We start from the raw sequence: 17,699 nt of genomic DNA on the forward strand, positions 1-17,699 counted from the left end.
TCAAAGTCAGAGTTACACAGAGAGAGAAGGAGAGGCAGAGAGAGAGAGAGGTCTTCCATCTGATGGTTCACTCCCCAGTTGGCCACAACAGCCAGAACTGTGCCGATCTGAAGCCAGGAGCTTCTTCCAGGCTTCCCACGTGGGTGCAGGGACCCAAGGACTTGGGCCATCTTCTACTGCTTTCCCAGGCCATAGCAGAGAGCTGGATTGGAAGTGGAGCAGCCGGGATTAGAACCGGCGCCCATAAGGGATGCCGGCGCCACAGGCCAGGGCGTTAACCCACTGTGCCACAGCGCCAGCCCCTTCTAATGGAGTTTTAAGCAAATTAACTGACTCAACTGTGCCCCCATTACCTTACACATAAAATAGGAATGATATAGCTCCTGTCACGTTGTATGGTTGGTGGATTTAAATAAATTGAAACTTGTGAAGGATTTCAAACTGCATGCCACGCTGCAAACGGTTAGTCATTATTCTCCTTACTCCTGGCCTTCCGCAGGTTGGGTCTTTCTCGGACTTCCCGACTCATTTCCTGCCTCCCCCGCCTGTTTCTGATGCCTGAACAGCTCTGCTTCCTCTGCCCTGCCTGCTAGACTCTCCCTGCTTAAGAGCTCGCTCCAGCCGGCGCCGTGGCTCACTAGACTAATCCTCTGCCTGCGGCGCTGGCACCCGGGTTCTAGTCCCGGTTGGGGCACTGGATTCTTTCCAGGTTGCTCCTCTTCCAGTCCATCTCTCTGCTGTGCCCCGGGGAAGGGAAGGCAGAGGAGGATGGCCCAAATGTTTGAGCCCTGCACCTGCATGGGAGACCAGGAGAAGCACCTGGCTCCTGGCTTCGGATCCAGGATCGGTGCAACGCGCCGGCTGTAGTGGCCATTTGGGGGATGAACCAACGGAAAAAGGAAGACCTCTCTCTCTCTCTCTCTCTGTCTCTCTCTCTCTCTCTCTCTCACTGTCTAACTCTGCCTGTCCAAAAAAAGAAAAAAAAAAAAACAAAAAAAAACGGAGCTTGCTCCTCCAGGAAGCTTTGCTCCAGGCCCTTTGCCACAAACTGGGTGCAGTTGCTGGGGAGTCCTTTCTTTGTGATTCCCAGACCCCTTGTATTTATCATGCTGTTTTGTTTGCAGGGCCTGGTAGATAGTCAATACATATTTCTTTTGAAAATGTTATTAACATGCATATAGCAAAGTGAAGGTGTCGTACGTGTACAGTCTTGATAAACTTTTGAAACTGAACACACATGTAACCTGAACCTAGATCTATAAACAGTGTTCCTTCCTCATGTTGCATTCCAGTCACCACCCCCTAAGCCTCCGATCCTGATTTCTGACAGCACAGATTGGTTTCGCCTGTTTTTGTGCTTTATCTAAATGGAATCATATGGAATGGATTCTTTTCTCTCCAGCTTCTTTCACTCATCCTACATTGCACTCATGGAAATTCCATATTTCTGTGCGGAATTGTGGATTGCTCATTCTCACACTGTGTGTGTGTACTGATAGATTTGTGAATATGCTCTAACGTGTTTATTCTGTTGTTGGCTGGCACTTGGTGAGTATTTCTCGAATAAATGGATAAATCTGTGCTGTGCTACCTGATGGGTTCCTTAAGGAAAGGGAGTTTTATTCATTTCTAAATTGCCACTGCCTAGCACGGGGCCTGGTAGTGAGTGTTTGAGGAATGGACTGGTGTACGATTCCCCCGGGCCTTTGTAATTAAAGTGGTCATTTCCCCATCCTCGCTGGGGCCCCAGCCTCAGATCCCTGGGTGATGCAGGTGAGTTGCTAGGCAACAGCATGAGGTTGGCTCAGGGGTCACAGTGGAGAGTGTGCTGTGGGGGCCAGCCTGTCGGGTAATTGGAAACACTTCTATTCAGCAGGCTTGAACTGCCTCTGGACCCCCGCCCCCCCGCAGCCCATCCCCCGCCCAGCTGCAGGGGGATTGTTCTACAACTAGACATCAGATCACTGCCCTCCCCCTTTCCATAAGCTGCTGGCGCAGTGAGGAAGCGGAGCTGGAGAGGGCTGAAATAACTTGCCCAAAGCCCAAATGACAACTAAAGGAAGAGTTAAACCCAGGTTTTTCCGAGGCCAACCTCTTCCTAGGATGTTGGTTTTGGGTGCCCACTGGTAGAGAGATCCCAGCTGGCATCTGCATGGTCACACTACTGCTCTCTCTACCCATCATGGCTTTCCACGGAGTAGGCACATCGGTACGAACAAGAGACCAGTTCCCTGTGGGAGAAGGGATGATCCTGAAGAGTCTCCTGAACTTGGTGTCTAAATTTGGCATCCAAGTGATGACTGGAGGGCCTTGCTTGGCCTCACGGTACGCAGAAAGGTGAGCACCGGACCCAGACTGTAGAACAGAGCAGGACTCTTAGGAAAGGATCACAGGACAAGAGGACAATTTGAGCCAAGCCAAGGAGGCAGCCAGCTAGAGACAAGACGAATGTGGTAGAGGCAGTTCAGATGGCCCCTGGTGTGGGTGTAGGACAGACTCAATAATCTGGTTGAAGCCTTCTGTCCTAGGAGAAATTACTGTTCTTTCAAGCATTCATTCCTTCATTAGCTCATTTATCTAGATATTTCTGGTGAATCATGTCCTCTATGCTTCAACCATCCTGAACTCACTGCTCCAGCCCACTTTAATCTGTGCGTGCAGCTCTATGTTTCCCATAGACTACACAGTGAGTCTGTAGTCTGGGTGTGGGGTAGAGAAAGGGCATATGAAGGAAGGCTTCCAGGAGGCAGTGTCACTCAAGCTGGTACCAGAAACAGGTATGGTGTTAGTCAGGTATGGTGTTAACCAGGTCAGGAAACATGACCCTTCTTCTTTGTAGAGTCATCCCCAGTTGACCCAAGGTCATTTCCATCCTCTCCTGTTTCTGAAGCTGTACAACATTTTTTCTTAGAGGGCTTATCACATTATATTGTCATATATCTGAGTTGTAATATTTTGATTGTACTTGCCTGCTTCTTAAAGACCGAAAGTTCCTTGAAGGCAGGGAACTATGTCTGATTCTGCTTTTTCAACAGCAACTAGTGAATGGTAGGCACTCATTTCACATTGTTGAATGACTGGACAAATGAACAAGATGTTACCAGTCGCAAAGGGAGGGAGGTTACTGGAGCAAATCGATGGGTTCTTTTCCTTAGCTCAGTATGGAAATAAAAAGCCGGGAAACAATTGTGGGTGAGCAGAAATCTTATTTATGCAAAAACAAAAGTAAAGCATCTAGTCGGAGAGAAGACAAGACAGAGTGCAGGACACTGGTTTTCAAGAAGTGTACCGGGTTTCTAAGGTCTTGCTGTTTTCTTATGGACTCCTCTTATGGAGGTGCCTGTTGGACTGGGGTCTTATATAATGTATGCTTGTTGGCTTGGGGCCATGGTGATGCGGAGGGGGGGTGTCTTTTGGTGACGGCCCGAATGGAACTAGCTAGATTCCTCTTTTGGTGGCCTCAGCCCTCTCTGTTAGCTCTGAGTGGAAGCTGCAACTAGCCTGAAGATGTGGCCAAAACCACAGGCTCTTACGCAGAATGGGACATTACAGTGGAGAGAGGTGAGAGTACGTCTTAGAGCAAACCTCCCTGTCACAGCTTCCAGCCTGCATGCGCAAGACATTCTGCTAAAGCCTGAGGGACCCACAGACACTTAGCCGAACCAGATGGCCTCACAAACTATTTACGTGCCTTTATCCTTTACTGAACGATGAGTTGTTCCAAAGCAACGATTCTGTCTAATTTACCTCCAAGAAGTCTCTTGGCTTTCAGTATAGTGGAGAGTGCGCAGGCTTTCAGAGACAGACCAAGGGCAAATCTCATCTGCACCCTGTACTAGGTGTGTGATCTTGAGTAAGTTTCTTAAGCTTCCTTGCCTGCAGTTTTCCAGTGTCCAGTGGAGCAATAGTTCTGACCTAACAGGGTTGCCATGAACATCGAAGGGGAAAATGTAAAGGAATAACTAAGCATGGTGCTTGGTGCATAGTAAGTGCTCATTGAATAAATGGGCAATGGGTGGTAAAACAGTGGCTCAAGGTACAGGAGAAGAAAAAAAAAAAGAGACAATTCCTGCCAATCTTCAGATAAGGAGGATTTTCCTCCTGTCACTCTGGGAGAAAACCAAAGAGCTTCGCCTTCCACCCCAGCACCCCAAATTCCGATTTAGAACCTACTTACAGGGAGTTGTGTGCCCAGCCCTAAGGCTGTCCCACTCTCCCCACCCTTTGTTCACTATCTTGTGTCCTCTGTGAGGACCAGTCTATTTCCTTCCCAGACTGGAACCCTCTGAAGAGCAAGGATCACGATCAGGATGGATTCACACCTCAGCCCTTTTGTGCCTAGTGAAGTGCCTGGCGCATGAGGAGCAGTGCTCATTAATCAAATGTGAACTAGAACTACAAGGAACACTAAGTCAGAGTCATCATTCAGGGTAATTACTGACTCTATTTCAATTCCAAGACATCCCATGAAAACACAGAAATCTCCTTCCTGGTAGCAATGTTCTGTTTGCGGCCAGTGACTTGGCTTATTGAAAGACCTTAAAGTGCAGTTGATCTGCGCCAGAGAAGGTTTGGAAAGGCTTCTCTTGGCTGGGACTCAATCCTTTCTTTCTATTATTATGTCAGTTTCTTTAAACAAAAAAGGATTTAAAAAAATCTTTTTAAATTGATTCTCTTGTAATGCGTGTCCTGTGGCTGGGCTGTGATTGACTCTGAGAATAAAGTGGTGGTCTCTTAATTGTAAAGAGGAGGTGGTGTCTGAGCCACCCCCACCCCCCCCCCCCCCCCCGCCGACATATTTCATGTAATTGGTGATCATTTCCCCCTCCCCCAGTCCCTGATTGAGAGACAGCTCATTTCCTATTAGAAGAAAACCAGATCACTAACCTGGGAACCTGAGTCCTGCAAAGCGTTTATTTTACCAGAGCGAGTGTCCAGAGGGAGCGGAAAGCAGGAAGCCTGCGTTTTCTCTCTGCTTCGGTCCACCTGGTACCTGGACTGATCACCATGCTTGGGGTTGGCCTTGGCGTTCCCCCTTCTCTCCCGGGGGAACTTTGCAGCCTTCGAAATATTTGGGCAGATGTTTCCTGTGGAAAATATTCCACAGGGCTGCCCTCTGTTCTATAGGTTTCTGGTAGGAGTATCAAAGGTTTGAGGCTGGGCCCCATATAGAGATACTAGGAGGTGGATTGTGCCTGTGAGTGATCTGTCATAATATTAGCAAATCCTTCTTAGAAATTTAGAAAGTTCTTTCGTTGCCAACAATTAAAACCTCTTCATCAGCAGGCAAACTTTGGAATTTGTCAATATTGGACCTATCACTTATTAGCTGTATCGACTTAGACAAATTAACCTCTTTGACATGCAATTTCCTTCTCTGAAAAATTTTTTTTTGTTTTGGAAATACGAATTTCAAAGATTGTGGTGAGGTTGGGAAAGAAGTTATGTGAAAATCTGGAACTTAATGACCACTCATAAATGAAAACTCTTACTAATATTATGCTCTTTAGGCCAAGGGTTCAGCTAGGCCCAGCTTCTGGGCCAATCCTGGCCAACATAAGGGCACACTGCCTCACCTCTAATAGCAGGTGGGATCAAGAAATAGATCTGCTTTTGGATAGACTAGGTGTGAACCTTGATTCAGTTTGTACAACTGTGTGTAAGCGGAAATCCTCCCACTTCGTACATCTGGCCTATGGTTGCCAGCGTGCCTAAGTCCTACTAATGTAACCCAGGTAGGGAGTGACGGTGCATCGTGTTCCTTATGCTGCCGGCTGGCATACAGCTGTGAACAGAATGATAACCCAGAACCACGGTGTTGCTGCCATCAAGCTCTCATTGGTATCACTCACTGCCTAGGCTTCATGTCACGGAAACTGCATATGAAGTGTCTATCTGAGCTCATCACACCCCAAACATCATATGTGGCCCAACAAGTTCTTTCTTTCTTTCTTTTTTTTTTTTTTTTTTTTTTTGACAGGCAGAGTGGACAGTGAGAGAGAGAGACAGAGAGAAAGGTCTTCCTTTTGCCGTTGGTTCACCCTCCAATGGCCGCCATGGCTGGCGCACTGCGGCCGGTGCACCTCGCTGATCCGATGGCAGGAGCCAGGTGCTTCTCCTGGTCTCCCATGGGGTGCAGGGCCCAAGCACTTGGGCCATCCTCCACTGCCTTCCCGGGCCATAGCAGAGAGCTGGCCTGGAAGAGGGGCAACCGGAACAGAATCTGGTGCCCAGACCAGGACTAGAACCTGGTGTGCCGGCGCCGCAAGGCAGAGGATTAGCCTAGTGAGCTGCAGCGCTGGCCCCAACAAGTTCTTTATCCTTCTCCTTACCAAGGCTCTACTCACTCTCTTCTCCTAGCCTAAGGAAAAAACAAGGGGATTCACTGGATGCTGGGCAGTTTTATATGTACTTTCTTACCTAATTTAATCCTGACAACTGTGCGACAGGTATTAGCTTTCACCTGTTTTACGGATGAGGAAACTGAGGCCCTGAAAGGTCGAGTTCTTTGCCCAGGATCACATATTGAGCGAATGGCAGGGTAAGATATTGAACCCAGGTATCTGTGCTAAAGTCCAGGTTTTCTCCATGATAGCCTACATGCTCATCCATGATGACCCTCAGTCTTTGGGCCTGCATAAATTACCTGGCCACTGGTGTTGCTGAATTCCCTCAGTGTTTCCCTCCTACCTTCTGCTTTGCATCCCCAAGTCCACTGCTTTCCCAGGGCCCTGCTTGGCTTCACATCTTGACCCTTCCTTCTTGTCTTGCCCTATTTGCGTATAGTAATCTTGTTCCAATGCCTGCTTTGTGACTAAAAAGTAATCTAGTTAGCCATTGATTCAATCATTAGATGCAGTCAGGGTTTGTATTAGTTTGCTTGGGTTGCCATAACAAAATACCACCGATTGGATGCCTTAAACAACACAAGTGTATTTTTCATAGTTCTAGAGACTAGGAGTATAAGACGAAGGTGTCGGCAGGTTTGGTTTCTCCTGAAGCCTCTGTCTTTGGCTAGCAGCTGGCTTCCTTCCCCACATATCCTCATATGGCCTTTCCTCTGTTCTTATGTGCTGATGGGGTTCTGTGTCCAGATTTTCTCTTATAAGGGATCCTAGTCAGATTGCATTAAGGCCCACCTTAAACATTTCCTTATAACCTAACTTCCACAGAAGCCCTATATCCTTCCTTAAAGGCCTTATCACCTCATATTTTGAGTTCAACATCAAAGTCTTGGGCAGAGTGGACACAATTCAGCCCATGTCAGAGTTCTAAGTAGTAGGCAACAGAAATGGACTCTCTCTGATTTAATCAGGAAAAAAAATATTAAGAGGGCACTGAGGGTTTCACAGAATCACAGGAAACCCTTGGAAAGCAGATTGAGACCAGAGGCGAGGCAGGGAGTAACCAAACCACAGCCTCCAAGCCTGTCTACTGAGGTTGCTGTTGGGACGCTGACTGTCCGCTCTGGATCCTGCATGCTGCCACTGCCCCTTGGAAGTGCAGGCCTGCTGCCACTCCTACAGCCATAGGAATTGGTTTTCTTTTCTTCCTTTTTAATTTTTTTTAAGATTTATTTATTTATTTATTTATTTGAAAGTCAGTTACACAGAGAGAGAAGGAGAGGCAAAGAGAGAGAGGTCTTCCATCCGCTGGTTCACTCTCCAATTAGCCAGAACTGCCAGAGCTGTGCCGATCTGAAGCCAGGAGCCAGAAGCCAGGAGCCAGGAGCCAGGAGGAGCCAGGAGCTTCTTCTGGGTCTCTCACATGGGTGCAGGGGCCCAAGGACTTGGGCCATCTTCTATTGCTTTCCCAAGTCATAATAGAGAGCTGGATCAAAAGTAGAGCAGCTGGGACACAAATAAGTAAGTGGGCAATGAATGCACTCTCAAATTGGCCATGACAGGAAAGCAGAGAGGGTATGGGATTGAGGAACTGATGCATGGGGGAATCAGGAGGAATCAGGAAAGGTATTCTGCAGAGATGACATCTGAGACCTGAAGGACAAAGGGGTGTTCACTAATTAAGAATTTTACTCGGCCGGTGCTGCAGCTCACTAGGCTAATCCTCTGCCTTGTGGCGCCGGCACACTGGGTTCTAGTCCCGGTCGGGGTGCCAAATTCTGTCCCGGTTGCTCCTCTTCCAGGCCAGCTCTCTGCTGTGGCCAGGGAGTGCAGTGGGGGATGGCCCAAGTGCTTGGGCCCTGCACCCGCATGGGAGACCAGGAGAAGCACCTGGCTCCTGCCATCGGATCAGCACGGTGCGCTGGCTGCAGCGCGCCGGCCACAGCGGCCATTGGGGGTGAACCAACGGCAAAGGAAGACCTTTCTCTCTGTCTCTCTCTCTCACTGACCACTTTGCCTGCCAAAAAAATAAAAATAAAAAAAAAAAAAAAGAATTTTACTCTCCCTCCCCTGGTCCCGGGTGCCTGTTTGCAAAGCCTCCAATAAGAAGCACATTGCTTGGCACTTGGTGTCTGAACCAGAGTTGGAAATATCATTGACCAGGTACCCCAATCCCCTGATAGGAGGACGGAGACTGGACACAAATTGCCGTAATACTAATTTCCATATTCTTAATTACATTTCTTCTTTCATTAACATTCCCAGTCATTTTAGGAAGTTTCTATAAGTACCAACCCTGTATTAGGCAGAGATAGTAGGTGAAAAAAAGAGGAGCCATGGGTTATGCTTATTTGTATGCAGAGGGGAAAAAGGCCTTTAGTGAGACTAGGGAGGGTCAGATAGCCACGCAGACTCGTTCCCACAGGCTGCCATGGTCCAGAATCTGCCAGGCTCAGACCTGATTTTTGTGGTACATGAAGAGTGGATGGGGCCGGTGCTGTGGTGAAATGGATTAATCCTCCGCCTGCAGTGCCGGCATCCCATATGGATACCGGTTCACATCCAGGCTGCTTCTTCTTCTGATCCAGTTCTTTGCTATGGCTTGGGAAAGCAGTGGAAGATGGCCCAAGTGCTTGGGCCCCTGCACCCATGTGGGAGACCTGGAAGAAGCTCCTGGACCCTGGTTTGCATCGGCTGAGCTGCAGCCATTGCAGCCATTTGGAGAGTGAACCAGCAGATGGAAGATCCTTCTCTCTGTCTCTCCCTCCCAGTGTCTGCAACTCTACCTCTCAAATAGATAAATTGAAAAAAAATCCTTAGAAAAAAAAAAGAGTGGATGCATCTCTCAGATTAGAGACCTGTCCTCAGACTCCTGTTAATAAGCTCACTGTGACTGATGCATAAACCAGAAGTCCATTTATTAATTTGCAAAAAGAACTTATTATTTGCAAAGCCAAGTTAATAGGCCAAGTAGACCAGAACATTGGCCTCAGAAGAGCAGCCTGTCTTCTCTCTCCCTGGAGCGTGTCACATGGGAAGCCAAGTATCAGAGGGTGGCCTGGAAGGCCTGGAGTCAGAGCAAGGGGTGTGAATCAGCCTCAAAAAAGAGCTCTCTGTCAGCGAGCTCCCCTCACTGGAGCTGTGTTTCTAGCCATGGCTGCCCATTAGAGTCATCAGGGGGTGATTTTTTAAACACTTGTGTTGGGACCCACTCCCTGAGAGTCTTTTCAGTTGGTCTGAGGTAAACCCCAAATAAAAAAGCCGCTGAAACCATTGTAACTTGCAGCAGGGGATGGTTTTCTAGGTGTTGCCAAGGAAATCGTGGTTGTGTTCTTTAGCTAAGCCCTCTCGCCCCAGGACGGTGCCTGGAAAGATGCCCCTGACTTTCCCTTTTCAGGCCTCCCTGGCTGACCTCCCTCCCTTTCCATTCACACAGACCTTCCCCACGCAGGATATGCCAGTGACGATATACGGGGCTTCCACTTATCCAATTGCTGTTAGTTTCCAGGCCTGCAGTTTCGAGATTACTCCCAGAGCATCTTAATTGGAGTTTTGAGTATTCCCCAACTTCTTGGATGCACTTTTACAGAGGAGCTGCACATGGTTAATTTCATTTATGGAGAGTGAATTTTATTTCAGGGGCCACGTTATTTCCAGGCTCCCTGAGAATGTCCCACTGTATACTATCAAGCACCCAGAGAATAATCCAAGGTTGTGGCAATTCAAAGAGAAAGCTCTGACTCTGTGCACATAGCAGTTGGTTCAGTGGCAAGAATCATACAGTTTTGAGTTCACATCTTGATTTTTGACCTTTTAAGATAATGTGACTTGGAGCAAAAGGCTTTATCGTCTGAGCTTCACTTGTAAACTGGAGATTCTCATGCGTAGCCTATAGAGCTGTGGAGATTAACACAGATGCTGCATGGGAAGCCCTTGGCATAGTGCAGGCACCCAAAGAAGTGTCCATATTGGTATATCAAGGAAATCTGTCTCTCAAAAATCAGAGACTATTTCCTCAGAACCAAGCTACCTTTCTCTTTCATTTTTTAGAGTAAATAACTATTGTGCTTTTATAATAATAATACAAATATGGCTGGGCGCGGGGTCGCGCACCTGTAGTCCCAGCTACTCGGGAGGCTGAGGCCGGAGAATCGCTTGAGTCCAGGAGTTCTGGGCTGTCGTGCGCTATGCCAATCAGGTGTCTGCACTAAGTTCGGAACCAATATGGTGACCTCCCGGGAGCGGGGGACCACCAGGTTGTCTAAGGAGGGGTGAACTGGCCCAGGTTGGAAATGGAGCAGGTCAAATCTCCCGTGCTGATCAATAATACAAATATGTATGGATTTCAGAAATTTTGCACCAAAGTGAACTTATCTTTTAAATGAACTTATTTTTAATTAAATTTTCCATGAACTTTTTGAGGTTCCTTCATGTGTGCTTTTTTTTTTTTTTTGACAGGCAGAGTGGACAGTGAGAGAGAGATAGAGAGAAAGGTCTTCCTTTGCCATTGGTTCACCCTCCAATGGCTGCCGCGGCTGGCGCGCTGTGGCCGGTGCACCGCGCTGATCCGATGGCAGGAGCCAGGTACTTATCCTGGTCTCCCATGGGGTGCAGGGCCCAAGCACTTGGGCCATCCTCCACTGCACTCCCTGGCCACAGCAGAGAGGCCTGGAAGAGGGGCAACCGGGACAGAATCCGGCGCCCCGACCGGGACTAGAACCCGGTGTGCCGGCGCCGCAAGGTGGAGGATTAGCCTAGTGAGCCGCGGCACCGGCACATGTGTGCTTTTAAACAATTCTGATTTTCCAAACAGAAAGAACACAAGGAAGAACAAATCACCCTGATTTTCAGTGCTCAAAATAGCATTTAACATACAGTGAAAATCATTATGGACACTGCATAAAATTATACAGCAAAATTGATAGAAAGAATTTGAATGGGCCCATATTATGATATTTTATTCTTTTTACTTCATACAAAAGAATTATTTATTTATTTGATAGTCAGAGATGGCCGGTGCCGCGGCTCACTAGGCTAATCCTCCGCCTTGCGGCGCCGGCACACCGGGTTCTAGTCCTGGTCGGGGCGCCGGATTCTGTCCTGGTTGCCCCTCTTCCAGGCCTGCTCTCTGCTGTGGCCAGGGAGTGCAGTGGAGGATGGCCCAAGTGCTTGGGCCTGCACCCCACGGGAGACCAGGATAAGTACCTGGCTCCTGCCTTCGGATCAGCGCGCCGTGCCGGCCGCAGCGCGCCGGCCGCGCTGGCCATTAGAGGGTGAACCAACGGCAAAAGGAAGACCTTTCTCTCTGTCTCTCTCTCTCACTGTCCACTCTGCCTGTCAAAAAAAAAAAAAAAAAAAAAAAAAAAAAGATAGTCAGAGTTACAGAGGCAGAGGGAGAAACAGAGAGTTTACTCCCCAGATGGTCACAACAGCTGGAGCTGGGCAAGGCCAGAGCCTGGAGCTTCATCTAGGTCTCCCACATAGGCAACAGGGACCCAAACATTTAGGTCATCTTCTGCTGCTTTTCCTAGGTCATTAGTAGGGGGTTGGATTAGAAGTGGAGCACCCAGGACACGAACCAGTACCCATATGGGATGCCAGTGTCACAAGTGTCTCAGGTGGTGACTTTACCTGCTATGCCACAACTCCAGGTGCATACTTAATTAGAATGTATTATTATTCTTAAATTTTTACTTTTTAAAAATTTTTAAAGTTTTTTTATTGCAAAGTCAGTGTTAGAGAGAGAAGGAGAGGCAGAGAGAGAGAGAGAGAGAGAGAGAGAGAGAGAGATTGATCTTCCACTCACTGGTACACTCCCTCAAATGACCGCAATGACCAGGACTGGGCCAGGCCAAAGCTAGGAGTTAGGAGCTTCATCAGGGTCTTTTTCGTGGGTATAGCAGACTGAGTACTTGAGCATTGTTCTGCTGCTTTTCCCAGGCCATTAGTAGGGAGCTGGATCAGAAATGGAACAGCCAGGACACGAACTGGTGTGCCCATATGCGTCACCAGTGGCAGCTCAACCTGTTATGCCACAATACTGGCATTTATTTATTTATTGGTTTGTTTGTTTATATTGAGAGAGAGAGAGAGAGAGAGAGAGAGAAATAGAGAGAGATCCACTGGTTGACTTTCCAAATGCCTGTATTAGTCAATACTGGGCCAGGCCAAAGCCAGGAACCTGAAAATACATCTCAGTGTCCCAAGTGGATGGCAGGAACCCAAGTACTTGAGCCACCATCTGCTACCTCCCAGGGTGAGCATTAACAGAAAGCTGGAATCAGAAGTGGAGTTGGGACTCAAACCCAGGCACTCCAATATGGGACACAGGTGTCCCAAGAGACTGCTTAACCACCTTCTCTCTTCTACCTTCGAATTTTATTACTCATATTTTTACTTTGCCAAGAATCATAATGTTTACACTTTATTTTTCAGTTGCAATTCCCCAGTCATTTGGGCTTAGGTCTAGATATATAGGTATAGCAGGAAGTTGGATCAAAAGCGGAGCAACCACGACTGGAACCGATACTCTGACATGAGATGCAGGGATCGCAAGCAGCAGCTTAAGCCACTGTGCCACAAGGCTGGCTCCTTAGTTCTAGATTTAAATAGTCTCAGAGTTCATCTCTATTGTGATATAAGAAAAAAAATGCTTTTCCCACTTATAACTCTCTGCTCTCACACAGTCATTCAATATAATACCACTGACACCAGATGTGTGGGGTGGTGCCATACACAAAACAGTTCTCCAGTGGACACTAGCTAGACGCCCTAGCATTTAACTCAGTTCTGAACTATCTACCTGCAGATAGTGCCACATCCCACAGATTGAGGGTTCATCCCCCGAAGACTGCCCCCACTTCAAATGCCAAGTTCAAACCACTCGTGTTCTGATCAACCAATTATGAATCAAGTTCCCACAGTCCCTTCTTTGGTATGATTAATTTGCTAAATTTGCTTGCAGAACTCAGGGAAACACTTTATTTACATTTGCTAATTTATTACAAAAGATATTTTAAAGGACACAGATAAATAGCCACATGGAGGAGATGCATATGGCAAGATACGTGGGAATGGAAGCAGAGCTTCCGTGCCCTCTCCTGGTCACCACCTTCCAGGAACCTCCGCACGTTAGCTATCTGGAAGCTCCAGGAACTCATTTCTTTCTGGTTTTTATGGAGGTTTCATTATGAAGCTATGGTTGATTGACTCATTAGCCACTGATGGTCAACTTAACCTATAGCCCTTCTTCCTTCCTCAAAGACTGGCAGGTGGAACTGAAAAATCTCAACCGTTTAATTGTGCCTTGGTTTTTCTGGTTACCAGTTCTACCCCAAAGCTAGCTAGGGATTCTCTTCTGCCAGCCATCTCATTAACAAATGACAGACTCTCCATATTACGTAGATTCCAAGAGTTTTAGGAGCTGAATTTCCAGGAAATCCTGTTGAAAATCAAGTAACTACCAAATGAGCTTATTATAAATCACTATATCATCACCATCAATCCATTGATAGCTTCTTTATTTGAAATTATGTCTTGATTAGCTGGATTTCAACATCAAGTAATTTTTATGAGAAAGAGATTGGATTCCTGGAATTATTTGAATTTTGATAATGTCCATCGGTTTTTTTTTTTTTTTTAACATAAAAGATGGTGCAGGGGCCTTCATTGTGACATAGCCTGTACCACTATGGGCGCCAGCATCCAATATGGGTGCTGGTTCATGTTCCAGCTATTCTACTTCCCATCCATCTTTGCTAATGGCCTGGAAGAGCAATGGAGGATCAACCATGTGTTAGGGCCCCTGCCATCCACATGGGAGACCCAGATGGAGCACCTTGCTTTGGCCTTGCCCAGAGCTGGCTGTCGCGGCCATCTAGGAAATGAACTGGTGGATGGAAGATCTCTTTCTGTCACTTTCTCTCTCTCTCTCTCTCCCTCTCTCCCTCTCTCCCTCTCTCTCTCTCTATATATATATAAATACCCACACACACACCCACACACACAACTCTTTCACATAAATAAATCTTTAAAAATAAATACATAAAGTAAAAGACAGGATAACCAGATATGATATTGAATGGTGGGTCACTTTCAATCTGAATGCCATAAACTTTTGCTGTGGAAAAATCTGAAGCAAGTCTTTCTTCTTCTAGATAACTTTTTATGTTTGAAGAAAAAATTCTTTGAGATTCGATAATAGCCAGGCTTAATCTGTCCTTTGACAGTATTACTAGGGAATTTATTTGCCTGTAATTTGCTGAGTGGTATCCTTCTCTGGGCCTCATTTGTTTCAACTATACATTGAGAGAGATCATGAATTCTTTTAGCTTTGCCAGTCTGTTCTTCCCTGATTGGATCCATGATTCACAAGCAGGTAGTTTTAATGTTATGTGGGATGCTAGCAACAAGGTGTATAAAAACTAAGCTTGAAGCTGCTCATAGACATTATAGCAGAAATTCATGTTCTTTTTTTCTTTTTTAAGTTTATTATATTTGAAAGGTACAGTTACAGAGACACAGGTGGGGCAGGGACCGGGGCCCAGATGGCCACAATGGGTAGCACTGGACCAGATGGAAGCCAGGACCCAACAGCTTCTTCTGAAGCTCCCACATAGATGCAGGTGCCCAAGCACTTGGGCCATCTTCCACTGGTTCCCTGGTGCATTAACAGGGAGCTAGATTGGAAGTGGAGCAGCTGGGATTCAAACCGGTACCCATATGGGATGCTGGTGTCACAGGCAGTGTCTTTACCTGCTACGCTACAATGATAGAGTGGGCATTGTGACACAGCTGTGAAGACACTGCTTGTGACACTTGCATCCCATATCCAGAGTACCTGGATTTGAGACCCTGCTTCACTTTTTTTAATTTTTTTTTTTTATTTGACAGGTAGAGTTATAGACAGTGAAAGAGAGAGAGACAAAGAGAAAGGTCTTCCTTCCGTTTGTTTACCCCCCGAAATGGCCACTACGGCCGGCGCTGCACTGATCCAAAGCCAGGATCCAGGTGTTTCTTCTTGGTCTCCCATGCGGGTGCAGGGGCCCAAGCACTTGGGCCATCCTTTACAGCCCTCCTGGGCCACAGCAGAGAGACTGGAAGAGAAGCAGCCGGGACTAGAACTGGCACCCATATGGGATGCAGGCACCGAAGGTGGAGGATTAACTAAGAGAGCCACGGCACCGGCCCCCACTTTTCTTTTTTTTTTAAAGATTTTATTTATTTTTATTTGAGAGGTGGAGTTACAGACAGTGAGAGGGAGAGACAGAGAGAAAGGTCTTCCTTCCATTGGTTCACTCCCCAATTGGCTGCAATGGCCAGAGTTGTGCTGATCGGAAGCCAGGAGCCAGGTGCTTCTTCCTGGTCTCCCATGTGGGTACAGGGGCCCAAGCACTTGGGCCATCCTCCATTGCCTTCCTGGGCCACAGCAGAGAGCTGGATTGGAAGAGGAGCAGCCGGGACTAGAACCAGTGTCCATATGGGATGCCGGTGCCACAGGCGGAGGATTAACCTACTGCGCCAAAGCACTGGCCCCCCTGCTTCACTTCTGATCCAGCTTCCTGCTGATGTGCACTTTAGGAAGCAGTAGAGGGTAACTCACGTACTATTCACATGGGAAACCTGGATTGCGTTCTGGGCTCCTGGCTTCAACCTGGCGCTGCCGCAGCTGTTGTAGGCATTTGGGAAGTGAACTAGCAGTTGGAAGATCTCTCTCTCCTGTCTCTCTGTTGCTCTGCCTTTTAAATAAAAATAAATAAATTTTAAAGAGTTCCTACTGACCAAAGCTGGAATAATTTGAACAAAATCAGTATTTATAGTATTGAATTATAACCCAGATGAGGAAATAAACATGAGAAATTTTCACAAAGTTCATTGAAAATGTGTATTATGGGGAAAAAAAAACCCATGCATTTCAAAATTTTCTTCACCAAAATAAACTTACCTTTTAATTCCATTTTCCATGAACTTCCTTTACTAATATAAATAAATGTAGAATAAGTAGACTACAGGAGAGTTTTTTTTTAAAGGTTTACTGGGGGCTGGCGCCGTGGTGCACTAGGTTAATCCTCCGCCTGCGGTGCCGGCATTCCATATGGACACCGGGTTCTAGTCTCAGTTGCTACTCTTCCAATTCAGCTCTCTTCTATGTTCTGGGGGGCAGTAGAGGATGGCCCAAGTGCTTGGGCCCCTGAACCCGTGTGGAAGACCAGGAGGAAGCCCCTGGCTCCTGGCTTCAGATCGGCACAGCTCTAACTGTTGCCGCCATTTGGGGAGTGAACCAACGGAAGACCTCTGTCTCTCTCTTGCTCTCTCTCTCTCTTTCTCTCTCTCTCTGTAACTCTGCCTGTAAAATAAAAAAAAAAGGTTTACTTATTTATTTGAGAGTTAGAGTTATACAGAGAGAGGAACAGACCTGAGAGAGCAGGGGGTGGGGGAGAAGGATATCTTCCATCTGCTGGTTCACACCCCAAATGGCATAAAGGCCATGGCTGGGCCAGGCCAAAGCCAGGAGCCTGGGGCTTCTTCTGGGTCTCCCAATTGGGTGCAGGGGCCCAAGGGCTTGGGCCATCTTTCACTGCCTTCCCAGGTGCATTAGTAAGGAGCTGGATCAGAAGTGGACAGCTGAGATTTGAACCGGGGCTCATATGGGATGCCAGTACTGCATGCAGAGGTTTAACCTTCTATGCCACAGTGGCGGCCCCAGATTTGTGTTTTGAGATTACTCGCTCTTGTTATTGTCTAGAAGAGAATGTATGAGGTCCAAGTGATGGTATAGGAGAAAAGGAAAGAGATGAGCTGCAAAATAGATAAAACAAGACCTGGAGAGTAGTTGGATATGTGGCAAAGGAAAGAAATGGACTTATGGGGCTGGTGCTGTGATGCAGCAGGTTAAGCTGCAACCTGCAGCGCTGGCATCCCATATGGGCGCCGGTTTGAGTCCTGGCTGCTCCTCTTCTATACAGCTCCCTACTAATGGGAAAGCAGTGGAAAATGGCCCAAGTCCTTGGGCTCCTGCACCTGTCACTCCCCGTCTTCGTGGAGGAACGACACAGGACCCTGCGCTGTTCTTTTGTCTGCTCGGCCCTCCCCGGGTTTGCTGCTGGTTCTTCCCGGGTTGGCTACCGACCCTTCCACCTCCGTGGAAGGGCGGTTCCCCCTGCCACCTTCCCCACTTCCGCGGGGGAGTGGCACACCGCCGGCCGGCCGGCTCTCTCGGGGGCTGCTCAGGTGTTCCTCAGATGTTCCTGGTGCATGTTGTCTCTCTCCTCCTTTATAGTCCTCTTCCACCAATCCCAACTCTGCTACCCACATGCCGAGTACGCTGCTCTCCTCCAATCAGGAGCAGGTCCTACA

The 17,699-nt window shown here is 47.5% G+C and overlaps 1 protein-coding gene across 3 annotated transcripts in view; it reads left to right on the forward strand.

Annotated features, from left to right (window-relative positions):
* The window catches only part of TUT4 (terminal uridylyl transferase 4), a 234,434-nt gene that overhangs the window by 32,632 nt on the left and 184,103 nt on the right, over positions 1 to 17,699 (forward strand). The window lies entirely within an intron of this gene.

The sequence above is a fragment of the Oryctolagus cuniculus genome, chromosome 7 (genome assembly GCF_964237555.1).
Source record: "Oryctolagus cuniculus chromosome 7, mOryCun1.1, whole genome shotgun sequence".
Taxonomy (NCBI): domain Eukaryota; kingdom Metazoa; phylum Chordata; class Mammalia; order Lagomorpha; family Leporidae; genus Oryctolagus; species Oryctolagus cuniculus.